General features: G+C 39.9%; 1 protein-coding gene across 5 annotated transcripts in view; it reads left to right on the top strand.

The window, feature by feature from the left end:
- The window catches only part of slc12a5a (solute carrier family 12 member 5a), a 197,630-nt gene that overhangs the window by 88,344 nt on the left and 92,405 nt on the right, over nucleotides 1-16,881 (top strand). The window lies entirely within an intron of this gene.

Raw genomic sequence — 16,881 nt, 5'->3', positions numbered from 1 at the left:
CAATCAGTAGTGATTGGTTCTGCTTCCTCAATGCTTGTTGTTGACTCATACCATTCTGGTGAAAAGCTCAGAGAAGTGTGTGCACATGGTGGTCCCATGAGCACACACACCTGCATATTTAAGACTTCACCATAAGTGATTCTCCTCTTGAGTAAACGTAGCTGATGACATAAATACATTCATTAAGTAGAGAGAATGTAATTGTAATATTACATTTCATCAGCACAAATCCCTGTTCAGCAACAAAAACAGCGATGGGAAAATTACAGGCTCCAGCGGACACTGAGGTAAAAGATTTCAAATGGATGAATGGTCCCGGAGAGAAATAGATGGCCGGTTTTATGGAGGGGAATAGGAGGTCACTGTACATGAAGGAAAGGGATGAATCAGCTAATCGAAGTTGAACACAAGAACTGTTATTTTCTCTCTCATCAGTTTCATTAAAATGAACTAGACTGAATGTTACTGGAAAACTCAGATATGTAAGAATAAAGTGAAGTAGGAATAAATAATTGCAAATACAATTTTTAAAGTAGAACATAATGTCCCTAAACATTTAGACATTTTGAAACACTCACAAGCAATAGTTTTATTATAGTCTTTTTATAATGCAAAAATCTTTTTGGAGCGTTAGACCCCGGTCACATAGGCCTAGGGAAAAAGTGTGTGTTCTGTGTCTGGTTGGTAAGTAGTTGCCGTGTCACTAGAACTAAACTGGTTGCATAGAGAGATACAGTTTCTGCATCTTGTGAGCGCTTTGGCAGGTTACTGGAATCACCTGTTTTAAGACCCAGACTTTGCAAACACTACTCTCTAGGTGGTAGTGAAGCTGTGAAATGTGCAGCACAAACTGGAAACGTTTGCCATCAAAGTAAATCTTCCACCTTTTGTAATGTTTTTGCTTTGTGTAAGGCACAGCTTTTAATTTGAATGCAAATACTCATTTACAGCACACTTTAACCTACAGCAATCTTGATGTTTGCCAACTGGTCTCCAGGCCTGTGTCACTAAGGTTTTAGGCAAGACTTTGGGAGGTTCCTTAAGCTTCCCTTAAATACAAAGAAGAACTGCAGTTCTTCAGTTAAAACAGCTTCCACGATCACGGTTTAACTGTTTTAATTATAATTGTTCTTCATCACCATCACCCACAATTAATTGAAAATCTTCTTTCCTGAAAAATTTATTATCGTCAGTTTTGTTGTTTAGGGTTTTTTTTATATGTCGGTGATGTGTTTTCCTCCCCTTTCAGTCAGTCCAAAATCAATGAAGCAACATGAAGATGCTTTTAGCATTCTATTTAGTTTTAGGCTTTCATTTAAGGTCACTGATTTCACTCAAAAATAATATTTAGGGGCATTTGACGCATTCAGTTTTATGGAGCTGAATAACTGCTTTTCACCATTAATACCCCTCTGTTCAGCTAAAGCAAAATGTTCCGATTCACTCTGAGATTTTCAAAGGACCTGCTATAAAATGTTTGAAATACAAAGAAGGATTAGAGGAGATTGATGGGTATACAGCTATAAAAAGGGTATACAGCTGAATAAAACACTTCTTTTTGGTCTTTTTAACACGTTGCATACACTTCCGCAATGTAATGATGATTTAACACTTTGTCTGCAGGCAGAATTTGTTATTAATGGTCAGAGAGATTTGAGACTCTTCTCAGTACATGTAGTTTACTCAACAAAAGAAATCCACTTGGTTCGGGTGCACCAGTGTGGGAATCTGCACACCGCAGATAAAGTAAATCAAAAGCCGACAGTGCACACTCCACACCCCTGAGGGAGTGACACATTCTTGTTTACCTCCGGCTTGTTATTTGAGAACCCAAGTCTTTGATGAGTCTCTCAATTTCCACGTTATCTGACATTAGTGTGAACCAACCTGTGCCAGGAGATGGAACCATAATGAAAAGTCACATATTGATTTACTCTCACTCATATAACTATTTGTGGGGTGTGAGGTAGTGTGTAGTTGAGACCGACCTCAGAAACATGATAGCCTCCTGTGCCGGTAGGACAGCAATCACAGCAGCATTGACTCACTACATAGATTCTTCCGTTTTGTCACTTGAGACCAAATAAAAGCTAAAGAACCCCTGTTACTACATCTGTGTGTGTGTCTGCATGTGTCGCAGCCTGGCTTCATCCCATTTTATCAAGCTGTTTTCTTTTGGCTCGAGAAAGAAAAATAACCAAGTAGATAATGTAGATTTCCATGGTTACAGTCTGACCTGCTGGAAATAATTTAGATATTTGCTAGATGTGCACCCTTTACACCGAAGTTAAATATGACATACAAAATACAGCACATACAGTCACTCATCAGTCAATACATATAAATAAATTTAAGTCACATTGATAAAGAATGCATTATTTCAGGTGATGAGTTTTACTGGTGTATAATTATTTATCTTTCATAGACGACATATTTTGCTCTTTTCAAGCTTACATGTTACCGCTGTTTCATGCCACACTCTTCATCTCCATAACATCCTTTCATCTCCCTTTTTATTGCCTAGGTAACCACCAGCCAACTTAAAAAATGTGCCCACTGTCATGAGCGTACGTGGAGTTTAGTATGGGAGTGTAAACTATGACTGTAAAACATGTGCACAATGTTTTTTCCACACTAATATTGGTGAAACAAAGTCTTATTGGCTGGTTTTAACGTCACCCAAGAGCAGAAAGAAGCTCATTATCATGACAGTGTTAGATGAAGCGAGGGGTGGAAGGATGGACATACATATATGTGTGTATTGGTGTGTGTGGGAGGATTCGCGGTTGCGTGGCATGGCATTGTGCGATTGCTGCATCTTTAAACTAGTAAGCAGCTTAATTTTTTGGTGGGTATGAGTGGGCAGAGGGACTGCAAGGCCAGCAGCGGAGGTTTCTGCAGAACCAAGAAACTCCTTGGATGAAAATCAAACACACAGACTTGTAATTGGGCAGGGGAAGGATGTTGGGGAGGGGCTGAGAGGGGGATCAATCGCTCTCAGGCTGCTTCATGTCCAGGATGGTCATTCTGGCCAGCCACTGGACTCTATTGTGTACACACACACACACACACACACACACAGCATGTAGTGTCTGGGCTGGATGGGGACTACTAATGAGGCAGATGGACAGCATTATACTTTGCATAAGAACTTCAATGCACAGATTCTGGTTCTGATCATGCAAATGATAAGCTTAGATGATGTGAAAGCTTTTCACTGATTAATTACTAAACCAGTAATAAGTAATGAAGCTCATAAATGCAGAGGGAATACATTCAAAAAAGGAAAAACAGCAAATTCTGTTGAATTTCCTCTTCTCTTCATTGATTCGCTCATGCTAAATTTGCAGAATTAGGACCCAAATTCAGAATCACAGACAGATTGAAAGTAAAGCTAACCTTTAATTCCAGGCTGAGAGAAATAAAACTGAAACTAGAGACTAAAAAATACTAAGGAAATGCATGAAGATGAAAATGTCAACAATTCAACCAAGCGCTTTATAGAGAATATTGAATTTGAATAATAACCAAGAAAGAGCCCATAACCCTGGGTCCAAAACTGAGGATCATGACACCAACAATAGTAGGAGTATTTTGGAACTGGAGCCACACCGCTTAACAAGGTAGAGGGGGTGTCAGAGGTTAGGGTATCATCATAAGTGTAAGGATAGATGCCGATGTGTCTGTAATACTTTAATGTGCGTAGGTATTTGCTGAAATCAAAGTTTGCTTTTTGAAAATGTAAAATAACAATATTCTAATATTAAACTGCATGTAAAGTGATTGTATTTCACACTTTCTGTATCTAGTTGTACATGGATGACGTGAACACGACTGTGAAAACGCAACATGATTAACCTGTCAGAGCAAAATCAATACACAATAGATTGGAACAGATAGGTGTGGAAAGTAAATGTGCACTATAGTAGCAAAATTGTGATGATTATAATGGCTCTATATTATATATTATTATACTTGACAGGTGGTTTTACTTCTGAGAAAGAAGTTATTTCCTGTTAATCACTAATGAAAGTTGATAGGGAGATTTCCACTGATAGCTGAAATGTCACAGATGCTGCACCTCTCATTCATTGCACATCATGACATCCAGGTCCCTCTGTTTTATAAAGTCTGACACCTATTATAAATCTCCCCATTCGGTTGACTGGCCACATTAAAGCCACATTAAAGCCTAGTGGTCCAGTCTCAATTTTGACTTTAATGGTGAAATGGCCGCAAGTGGTGATGAAGTTTTAGTAATACTGTCTTTTCAGGTTTCCCGTTAGCTCTGGGGTCAGCAAACTTTAACACCCAAAGAGCCATTTGGACCCGGTTTCCACGCAAAAGAAAACACTGGGAGTCGCAAATACTTTTTGACATCTAAAATGCAGATAACACTATATATTTTTTTTTTTACTTTTATGCTTTGTGTGACCAACTAAGGTGTGTTTCTTATGAAATCCATGAAGTGCTACAGAGAAAATTACATTTTATTTATGTAATTAACACATTATGAACTCTTAAAGAAATATAACAAAAGGAAAGACACCCAGCTGAACTAAAATGATCCATGTAGCAAACAAAAACTGTTGTGAGCCGCCACCCTTATATCGCCTTTGGGCTTTTGGAGCCTTTTGATCTGGCTTTTGAAAAATAATTGAAAAAAAAAGCACTATGCTGCTAAAAAAATGAAAAATAGATATTTGCAAAATTCTGCCTAAATATGTATTTTACCTGGTTAATGTGTGTGGCGGGGCATGGTCTGCAGCGCCACATCAGCGCCACAGCATAGATATCACAGACGTGATATCTATGCTGTTGTTGGTATGTGTCGGGCTGTGAGCTGAAAAGCTACAGCAACCATGTGTGAAAATGGTCAATAAAGAGATGCTGAAAAGCATGTTATGATATGATATGATATGATATGATATACCTTTGTTAATCCCACAAGTGGAAATTTCATGTTCATGGAAATCGTCGTTTCTGGGCATTAGGGTGCCCAGAGCATCATTAGACGATATTAAAGTTTTTTAGTGGAAATGGTTTGGCAGGGTTTAGGGAAGGGTGGAGGGGATGTGTGTGGAAGTATAATGAAATGCAGAGAGCAGCAGGGAGCCTCAGAAGAACTTCTATCAGCAGCCTTGCCAGTGTTTTTATATTTTTATGTTTTTATTTTCTACATAATTTAAACCATGATGAAGGGATTTGAGGCCTATATTTTTTTTATCAGAAACCACTATTTTCTTTATTCCAATTTAAAAAATCTAAATTCAGATTTTTGCAACTGCCAAAAATGCAATGAACATTTTTAACAGTAAGCATTGGTTATTATCCGGTTTCCTCTTCATCCATTGCTTGAAGTGACAGATCAATGTACAAGGATGTGGCTGGATTAGGGCCATTATGAATGGGACACAAAGAGCAAGACTATAATTTGAACATTTTCAATAGTGGGGCTATCACTGGAACTGTTTACGAAAATAGCCATTCATTGTAGAAGGAGGACAGCCCCCAAGATCCACCAGGAAAAAAAAAAAGCTGTCCACAGCTAATTCTTTAAAACATGTACACAAAACAAGCTCATTACTTACCATCAACATCAATTAACTGTCTATGGTTCCACATATATATTCTGTGTGCATCTATAAATATCTTACATAATTTGCACCATTGTAACTTTCACAGAAAGATTTCCTCTCAGCAGCCACTCCAATACCATTTAGGTATAGTTTCGCCTTCAGTTAAGAAGATGGTTTCTCCCTGGGTCTATCCATCTTTTTCTAGTTGATAACTGTCAGTCAGAGTGTGTGGGGCTGATATGCCTATATGAATAGTATTTCCCATTTTGCCATGGCCCACAGAGTCTATCAGCATCCTCAATAAATGGAAATAAACCATCTGTCACTTGGCCCACTCCACAAGCGGTGATGTTGTGCCACTTGCCCCCCCCCCCTCCATCCCATCTTGGCCTTCAATTGGAACCCATTTAACTATTGTAACATAGGAAATGGAAGAACTTAACTGGAGAGCTTTGAGATTGGTGTTGTATGTGCTGCAGCATAAATAAAGAGGATTTCAGAGAATCAGAGGAATCTCAGTGTTTGATGTTTTATGTTTAGCAAGCAGCATTAGAGGGTGTACTGTCTCCATGGATTGCCAATTTACAGAAGTTTAATTTCATTTTTCGGTGCTTGACAAGATCTTTTACTGACTCATCTTGTCTGGTCTTCTTCCTCTCACCCCTAACCGGAGATGGCCGCCCCCTCCCTGAGCCTGGTTCTGCTGAAGGTTTCTTTCTGTTTAAAGGTAGTTTTTCCTTCTCACTGTGACCAAAGTACTTGCTCATAAGGGGTCATGTGATTGTTGGGGTTTTCTGTTTTCTCCGTGTTATTGTATAGTCTTTACCTTCCAATAGAAAGCTCCTTGAGGCAACTGTTGCTGTGATTTGGCGCTATATAAATGAAACCGAGGTACAAAAAGGGGAAAAGTCAATTCCATTCAAATGTAAATTTTCATTGTGCTTCAGTTTGGCTTTGTTTTTTAGGTGCAACATGAAGGGTGTATGATAGTTGTAAAATTTGTCAACATCTCTGCACATTATACAGCTTTTGATGGAAGTTGGTATAAATGAAATGAACAACGAATGCAGTGACAATGGTTGTAGTTTGCAGCTTATTTTAATTCATAAAGGGAAAAAAGCCTTTCTCTCTGTTGACAGCATTTCAGTGTCATTGTTGTCTGTTCTCCAAGACAGATTGGAGAAGAAGTTGCCTTTTCTTAATGCTGCATGATGGACGTGACACTTTCATTCAAGACACTTTTTGTTCAGAAGTGCATCTTGACTCACCTGCTAAGCGGCATGAAAGCAATCTGCTTCTTAAATTAGAAGTCCTTATGTTGTTTTTATTTTGCCTTGTAATGATCATGATCCATCAATGGAAGGTTTTCACCTAGCTCCATATATTCTTAGAAAACTTGAAACAGAAAGCTCTGTTTCTGTTTCATGTTTCACCTTTTGTATGGTTTTTTTCAATAGCTGTCAAGTGAAGCCTTTGCCCTCAGATCCATTTGCTCTATGTCCGTCTCTGAGAAAGAGACTTCTGCATGTATGCGCCCATCTGTGAGAGTAAGAGCTTTCTTTGACCTCTCTTCAGTAATCCCTGGACCTCTACTTGCATACTGCTGATCCCTCCTCATTTGCTATCTATCTGCTTCTTCTTTTCCCACCCTGTCATCTTCATCCAGGATGTCTTATTAAACCCAACACGTCCTAATCCCTTCAACCTCCTATTCAGCAGCTGTCTGCCAGATTGGTCATCTGTCAGCTACGGTTTTTGCTTAGTGCAGCCCAGGACCTCGGCTCAGCAGCTCTTTGTCAGTGCTGGGCCTAACCTCAAGAACTTTGTGCTGCCCATTCAAACACAAGCAGTTGTAGTTTGGGTTTTTGGGGTTTCTGATATTTGTGCCATTTAAAAGAAATAGTATGTTTATCCTTTTGAGGGTGAACATAGGGCTGGGCGATATGGCTTAAAATCCATATCGCAGTATAATTTGAAGCATGTGCGGTAACGATATATATCGCAATATATTATTTTCTTTTGTATAACGTATTTTACACATTATAAGGCCCACTCAAAAACCTTTAATTTTCTCAAAAATCAGAGAAAAGTCAGAGTATTACAGCTACCGTAGTCAGGAGCCTTGCGGAGTAATCTGGGTCCAAAACTCCGTCTTCTTCAGGTCCCAAAGTCAAACGAACACTGAGGCATTACTGAGAGTTAAAAACTGTCTTAAGTTGGACATCCAGGCATCCATGAATACAGAATTTATTAAATTCAACGGAGTTAGAAGTTAGCAGGAAGTTAGCTCGCTAGTTTCCACCTAAACATGATATAGCATGTTCTGACTGAGAGATTAATAAAAAAATTAAAACGTACAGCTCTGCTATCACTTCCAACATAAATGAAGACAGAAAAGTAAACAGCAGTGACCTCTGTAGGGTTACTGAAATTGGACTAGCTGGTATATAATGATGTCCTACATGATCGCTTGCAAAACAGCTATGTTAGCATAACATTAGCACAGTAAAGCTGAAGGATGAACGCTAACCTTTTTCCACTCGATAAAATTTAACGTGAGGATTTCTGGTGGTCAGGGACAAATGCAATTGCATGGCAGGATGTTATAAACGGATCAAACTTCAGTCAGGAGAACAACTGAAATAATCCATCCACAATACAAGGTTAGTCATTAATATACTGCAACAACATGGGAATAGAGCAGCTGCGAGAGAATTCAGCATTAATTAATCAATGGTACAGAAGTGGAGGAAGAACAGTAATTTGCAGATGTTGTTGTGTTTGCAGCCGCTGCAATGCTTTCGACCAAAACAGGCGCAGCTTGTGCTATCGCGGTAGAGCGGTATAGTCAAAATCTCTACCATTGGCCAAATTTATATAGTTTCTACCGTATACTGTTTATACCGCCCACCCCTAGGTGAACATACAGTTTTTGCTGTCTGCTGCATACACTAGGCATGTCTTCTGGGATATCATTGGTGCAGCTTTTCACTCATTTGCCTAATTTCATTAAAGTCGATGATGCAGAAGGAGGGACCAAAGGAGCCTTTGATAGTTGATAAGCACAATGAGAATGACACAGTGATGAGAAAGAGACAGGGGGGCTCATGGGATGGGTTGGTACAATGGTGTGCTCCAGCACATCAAAGAATTCCTCAGCTGATCTGTCAGCCATCTTGTTTAGAGACATCTGCTAAGTTAGTTAACTTTAGAATAACACTGAGTACTTGTTAAGGCAACATGCAATGCCTTGTGGTTTTAATGCAATATCTATTTTTTAGGTCTTTGAACTCTGTCTGAAATTTCCAAAGAGGAGTGAAGCATTTTAGATGTTGAAGTATTTGTCAATCACACAGCAAGAAGTGAAGGACTGACATGACAGCCCCAGTAAAAGAGCCAAAAGCTGCGCATTTTTGGCAAAAAATAATTAGGTCAGCTATACAGTACTTTTATTGTTTCCATTGATTTTTTTTTCCCTTATGGAGACACTACAGAAAGGTTGTTACAGTTACCATCTGGTGCAGTTTATACCTCTAAACTTCTTTTCTTTTGGTAAATTTCTTTACAAAGACAAATGTTAAATAACATAGCAACTATTCAGATATTATCTTGAGATGTGTAAAAAAGGGTTATGTTCCACAACAAATGGGTTATGTTCCAAACAAACCTTTTACTGAAAATAAATATGGGGCGATCGTGGCTCAAGAGTTGGGAGTTCGCCTTGTAATTGGAAGATTGCCGACACTTCACCCGTTGCCTACTGGTGGTGGTCAGAGGGCCCGGTGGCGCCAGTGTTCGGCAGCCTCGCCTCTGTCAGTGCGCCCCAGGGCAGCTGTGGCTACAATGTAGCTGGGGTCCTTAGGGACTAGTAAAGCGCTATACAAATACAGGCCATTTACCATGAAGTGCTGCATTTTTAACTCTAACATATGAGTAAAACAAGAGTAAAAACATTTCTCATTTATGCATATTAAACTGTTGTATATAAGACCCATGATATATGTCATTGACACTAAAGCCTGCCTGCAAAATACTGCACAAAACCTGTCCAGAAGTCTGTAACATTACTTATCCTTATGGCTCCAGCACTGTCATATCCATAGGAGTTACAAATAACATATTGGCATGAGAAAAAAAATGACAGACAAGATTTATCATACACATATGCTCTGAATAATATTTTCATATAATAGAAAGATAATCTCATTAATTACAAACCATATATTTTGTTTTATTAAAAATCCCTTGCACAGGTAAACCTAGTGTTGCCATTTAATGATTTCCTCTGCTTTTGCTCTTCAAATGGAGGAAACGAGTTAAAAAAAGTGTGCCCGTGGCTTTATTATTTTACTTCTATGGCAGCTGTCATCCTCTGTTTTGGAGCAGAAAGCAACAGAGAATAATAATCTATGTTCTGTATGTTTTGGGCCTGAAGGCCCAACAAGGCCTATTGGTTCATGTTTGGCCAAATCATGTCTGACTGAATGAGGCCATCAGATTCATATTTGGGATTTAGTGTGGGAGGCTTTACAGTAATGCTTTCATGCTCAGACTACGGTCAGGTAGATCTGTGAACATGCACTTGTTGTTTAAGATGCCCACTGCTCGTGTCATTACTGCAGGCTCACTGCTTATACCGCTGCTCCTCTTTCAACTCATAAATATGGACACAGATGGCATCAAACAAAATATTACGCAAATATCTCTGCAGCCTCCAGGGTTACTAAATCTGAATAGTTTTGTAAACCCCAAAATCACTCAAGGCTCATTTACTAAAAACAACCTCTCTAGCCAGGTCCATCCATACATACATTAGTATAAGTGTTAGTATTAGAATTTGTATGTGTTTATCAGTCTGTACATGTTGCCGCAGTGAAAATCTTTCGCTCAGCTTCGCTGCTGCTGTAGCAACCAGGATCCATCCTGCCTCCATTATTCAACAACGCAAGCAATTGCCTCTAGAAGTGATATAGGCAGAAACATTGTCTCACGCATACAAATGTGAAGGTTAGCATGTCATCCATCCTCAAATGGATCACTTTCTCTGGCAATGAGACAAATCATGGTAGCGGGACTAAAGTGCCCCTCCACCCCCGTGAGTGAATGCATAATGGCACAGTCAGATGGACGTATACTCGACAAGTTATCTGTTCACCAAAAGCATAAGGAGGCAATGACTCTGCTCATTTCTGATAAGAGGCAGAGGAAACGATAGAGAAAGGGACTGCTTGCAACTCCAGCCTTTATCCTTGGCTGCATGGCCAGTTGCTATAGCAACATGACTTTGCATTCCTTTTCACCTGCCGTTTTTGATCAGTTCTCATTCTTGCCTCTCTCTCACCAACCTTCCTTTGTCCTGAAATGCCTCACCACTGCGGCTGACTTACCGTCACTCGTTTAGAGAAGACAGATTCCAGATCTGTCATGCCTGCAATATCAGCTTCTATCACAAGCATTTAGTACAGTCAGATTGTCATCAAGGTGCACTCTACCCCCATCCACCTACTCATGTTGTAATGTACAACAGTGTCATAACTTAAAATCCCTATGGTAGAACTACCATCATTATCTCTTTACTGTGGTCACCTAGAAGCAGATTTTGTGTTCAGATCTTTCTGAGTGTTGCAACACCACCTACAGAATCACTCACACCCCAGCATCATGACTGATCAGAAGTAGGAGTCACTGGAATCTCCATTGAACCAGTTCAGCCACAGCACATTCCGCCATCATCTGTCAGTCCTTCTAGATAATCCTTAAAGTTTGCAGAACCCCAAGCCCCCCCTCCTATTTTGGTCATAGGAGCGCCTTAACGAAGCAATCAGATCAAGTACGCCTTGAAACTGCTCTTAAATGATCAGAGACACACAACCAGTAATATATGTTGGTTTTGGTGAAGACCAACAATCCCCCACACAAAGCTGATCGGCAGTGAACTTGCAAATATTTGACATTTTCAACCACTCAACAAACCCAAGTGTGGTAGTTCCTAAAGAGTCAATCAAGCTGCAAGCTAATGACCAATCAGGAGCCAAGAGTCTCTGGAGTGTCCATGGAGCACCTCAGCTACTGTACACGCCGTCATTATCCTTACATTCTTTGAGACAAATTGCATAGCCTACCAAGACTTTAATTTGAGCCATAGGATATCTGCACCTCCCTGGTGCAGTCAAAAAAAACAACGAGACATTTGTGTTGCCGAAGGTTAGATGTAGCCAATTATATGCCACACACACCCTTTATTGCATACTTGAACTGTATATGTGTTACAGTAGGGCTGGGTGATATATCGAGTTTTTTAAAAATATCAATATATTTTTATACGAGATATAAGCTGTGACAATATCGTTTATATAGATATAGTCTATGTTACACTATAATTATAGTTGTGGAGCCACAAGCTTTCCTCTCTTTCATCCACTTTTGTCTTTGCGCAACATTACTCGGCCTCGTCTCTCCTTCACTGAACACAACTCCCCCTCCTTCCCCATTGCTTCACCTGCAAGCAGCGACAAGATGGACACGGCAAATCTCCATTAACGAGTTACTGCGCATCGCCCCGTGCGTGGGGCTGGACGGCGTCAACGTGCTAATGAGCTAACCACGCTAATGAGCTAACCACGCTAACGCCATGCACAGCCTAAAATCCTTTCATTTTCTCAAAAGTTGACAGCGCGCCTTATGTATGAATTCTGGTTGTGCTGGATGACCGCAAACCGATTTTGTGTGGAACACGGCGCTCAGCAATCTGTCAAAAAATGTTTTAGTTCGACTTTGATAAGCTACGGAGCTGCACCGCTTGATGGATTGTCGGAGCATTACGGCTACCGTAGTCCGGAGCCTGGCGGAGTGATACGTACTGTGCTTCAACGTAATATTACCGTATTGTGTGTGTATAAGGACCATAAATGGCACCTGTAAGAGACACGGTTACGAAGCAGATTTCAAACTCCAGGCTGTCAGTCACACAGTAGAACTTGGGAACAGAGCAGCTGTGAAATCTGTCTTTGTTATTGTGCTCAGCGTCTTTTAGTTTACATTTTGACTGCACAATTGTGAGCTCTTTGTTATGCACAAAAACAACATAGTTTTCTTTTATTTATGGAGCATTATTATTTAATAAATGCTCATAATTTATTTTTGAGTAGTTTTTTTCATGTACATCTATCCTGTATGTTAATAAAAGTGCCTGTGTGACATCTGGGACACAGCTTTGACTAAGAACTCTCTTTTTGTTCTTACTTTATGGCTTAAAAAAAAATCGAGATATATATCTTATATCGCCATCCAGCTAAAAAATATCAAGATATGAATTTTGGGTCATATCGCCCAGCCCTATGTCACAGGTTCCATCATTTGAAGCCTGTTTTCCTGGAATGGTTCTGTACTAATTAGTCTGTTTTAATCAGGCAAGTGAAAAGAAAGAACTCTGTGCATGTCTTGTGTAATGGGTATATAGATGGATAGTGACAGTCAGTGCTGCATGAGGGAAACAGGCGAGCAGAGAGTATAGCCTGAACTGGAGCACTGAGGCTTGATAAGTTGACTTCTATTCAATATCAGCTGGTAACCGTTCTTATATAAATTAACTGTTGTTGATATATTATATTTTTTTTTCACACATATAAATTTCTGCAGAACTGTTGATCATTGAAGTGACACATTATGGAGGAATGATATGTGTTTGTTTTCATAAAACACCTCTGATGACTTGGCTGTGTAGATGGAAAATTGGATTCTCGTATATTTTTTGCTGTTAGACTAAATAGGACTGCTGCACCGGATTGTCTGCAGAAGTGATTTCACTGGGAAATTGTTGCTAAAAATTCTGCGTGGTTATGAGGAGGAAGCTCGTGCGTGCGGGGGGGGCTGTGTTGCTCTAAATGAACATACATGGCATGACAAGGCGGCACAAATGTCCCAGCTCATTAGCGCAACATCTGGAGTAGGTCACACATTCCTGCCAGAAAGCAAACAGAGGCAATGACAGAAAAAAATGCACTGTAGGCTATCACAAGGGGTTTGGGTTTGTCACTACATACATATGCATGCATGCATGCAGAATCTTACATAACCATATATGCATGAATAGGGACACACCAGTGGATACATCATCCTATAAAATACTAATTTCTGCATTTCTGCTGACAATAAATGTTGTCAGTCACAGTCCACAGCTGCACATGCATCACCAACATGTACAGGTACAACGCAGCAGTGAGAAAACACTGCTCAACAAACTCTTCTGTTTCATTTAAACAACACCTGGGTTTCCCCTGAATGATCTACGTGCGTGTCAGACAGAGGGGGGGTTTTCATTAATCCCCCTCTGAGTTTTATTTATTTATTTTATTTTCTTTATTTTTTACAGGCAACATGAATACAATATATGTGCCTGGGAAGATAAATGCAGTTTATTTGCAAAACAGCAAAACTGTAGAAGGGCTGCTTTGGTTTCTCTTCCTGGTGTGGTCCCACTGTGAGTAGTTTGAACTGAGAGATGTAAACAGACCTTGGTCAAAAAGTTTCTTTGGGATTTTGTTTCTAACAATTCAATGCCTCAAAAGACAAAATGGTGAGTGCAAGCAAGTTACTGGTAACTTTTTAAAATTCAGGTCTGAACCGGGCTGTGATTAACAATTTGCTCAGCTCTGACTGAACTGTCCTCATTGATCAGGTTATTCATGCAGGTCAGAACAAGAAGGACAACTGCAGCATAACGACTTTTTGCCTTAAACAATGAATATTTTCACAGCGTGATTAGCGTGTACACATCCTTCTTTTGTTTATCTGATTACATAGATGTCACGATCTGCGGAGGCAGACCGTGCGGTGGTGTGTGTGTGTGGTGGACCCAGGTGCGAACACACGAGAGTAGACTGGAGTAAACTTAACTGAAAGCGAGCCTTTATTGTGGCTGGTGACAAGGAGTGCAGACAAGGCAGAAACGCAGTGACAAACTAAACTATGACTAAACTGGGAAAGTAAAACTAGGAAAAACTATGAAGACACAGGAAACCATAACTATGAATACTAAGACTGGCTGTGACAACATGGAGGGTGGGAACACAGACGACGCGACACAGACTACATGAAACACAGAGACTAAATACACATGAGGGATGATCAGGGGAAGTGGCCACACATGGGAGCACAGCTGACACACATGAACCTAACGACAGGACAGGCGAAAATAAATACACTGACATTGAATACAGACTTTCAAAGTAAAACAGGAAACATGGAGATCAGACATGACATGAACTAAACATAACCACGCAGACATGACGCATGAACCAGGGAGACTTAGTACAGGGGGAGATGACATAAACAACTAAGGAACAAGACTAAACAGCAATCTAGAAATTAACTAGGTGAGCTAAACTAGGGCACAAATGAATACAAAAGATACATATAAGAACTCAAACACTGGGTCACAGACCCAGCCCATGACAATAGGTGTAGCACTTAATACTGTGTTAGTAGGCTTCTTTCATATGAAAGTGGCAGCAAAAAAAAAAAAAACGTGTGAGAGAGACGCAACTAGTCAACTTGCATGCATAAAAGCTCTAGGTGAAAAACGTAGTTAACTGCTCACGACTGAAAAACTGTAGAAAGAGAGGAAAGAAATCCTATAGTTAACCTGATTGAAATGCTTTGGTAGGACCTTAATAAAGCTGTATATAAATGAATGCCTGCAAACCTCAATGAAGTGAAACAGCATTGTAAAGAAGAGTAGGCCTAAATCCTTCCACCTTACAGTGGAACACCTTAACCCTTTAAGACCTACCATAGAACCAAGTTCGCCAGAGCTTATATTATATTTTTACATGCTGTAGTGCCATTTTCGGGAGCATTTCAAGTTGCTATACATCAATACAACCATTATAGCCCAAATTTTAATAATATTTATGCATTAAGTAAAATGGTAAATGGCCTGTATTTGTATAGCGCTTTACTAGTCCCTAAGGACTCCAAAGCGCTTTACACATCCAGTCATCCGCCCATTCACACACACATTCACACACTGGTGATGGCAAGCTACATTGTAGCCACAGCCACCCATGCTTAGTGCATAGTAATTGCATAGTAATTACATAAATTGCAAAAAAGTGCAATAAACATTTAATTTGACATAAGAATTGACTGGAAAACAGGGTTGGTCCCTCTACTATGAAGCTGTGCAGCTTTACATTTCATTCCGCTTATTGCTGACCTTAAATATGGAAAACATTGTTTAAACAGTCTATTCTCATAGCATGAAATAAATAACGAATAAAGAGATATTGCAGTACATTTCAGCTGAGATAATAAATGATGTACCTATCTCGCTCATGATAAGCTCAGCCTTTCAAGGGCACCAAGGAAGAGAACATGTTGGAAAGATTGATTGTCAGACTGCTGTTCCTCGGACATGAGAACAGACACATATCTATAACGGTGACCTTACTGTAACTCAGCGGCACAGCTGTGAGCTCTGATAAGAAGCAAGACGTTTTTCCTTTTCTTGATGATAATGCTCTGTTTGCATCAGTCTTTCACTGTCTTCACTTTGTACACGTGATCACTTGCATTTCAAGAACACACGCTCGCTTAAATTCACACATTACAGACACATGTCGTGTTAACTGTGCACACTGTGACAGTTTAACACCCTCATTATGATATTAATACCTGTGGCCGTGTCAGTAGCCTTTAATGCCAGTGTCAACGCCCTTTAATGGAATCTGTTACATCAGTGCTGCATCTCCTTCCTCTCCTCAAACTGTTTGCCATGCTGAGGGTGTGCAGTCCTCCAGCCCTCCCACTCAGCTAACAGCAGGGGGAGGATCAGGAAAGATGAGAGGAGGAAGGGATGAAAAAAGTGGAAGATCTGCCACACTTTGTATATGTAGTATGGATTGGATAGGTTACAGCCAAGGGGAGACTTCAATTTTATTGTCTGATCTGTTACTACAAACGCATCAACTACTGCATTACAAGAGCCATACAGTAGTGCATCACAAACCTCCTAAACCAGGGATCTATCACTGAATAGAAAATGTCATGGCAACAGCTTCACCTCATGCATCCTCCTCACTTCCCTCATCTTTTGTCTTTAGTTCATCTGATTAATCTCTGGCCTTGTGCCTGCTGAATCTGTGCCAAAGATCGTGATGAGTGAAGGACTGTTGACACATCAGCGAAGCACCTTTTCTCTTCGAGATTTGTTGCTACAATTGCCGTGACACCATCAACAGGATAAGGCTGCTCTTATTCTGTTTTTCTTTAGTGTCAAAATATTCTATTAAAACAATTAAAA

This window comes from Aulonocara sp. 'chitande type north' Nkhata Bay, linkage group LG5, assembly GCF_057382095.1.
Source record: "Aulonocara sp. 'chitande type north' Nkhata Bay isolate Kocher_YH1m ecotype deep benthic linkage group LG5, A_spYH_male_GT1.1, whole genome shotgun sequence".
Lineage (NCBI taxonomy): Eukaryota > Metazoa > Chordata > Actinopteri > Cichliformes > Cichlidae > Aulonocara > Aulonocara sp. 'chitande type north' Nkhata Bay.
The sequence above is the reverse complement of the archived record's forward strand: the minus strand, read 5'-3'. Positions and strand labels throughout refer to the sequence as shown.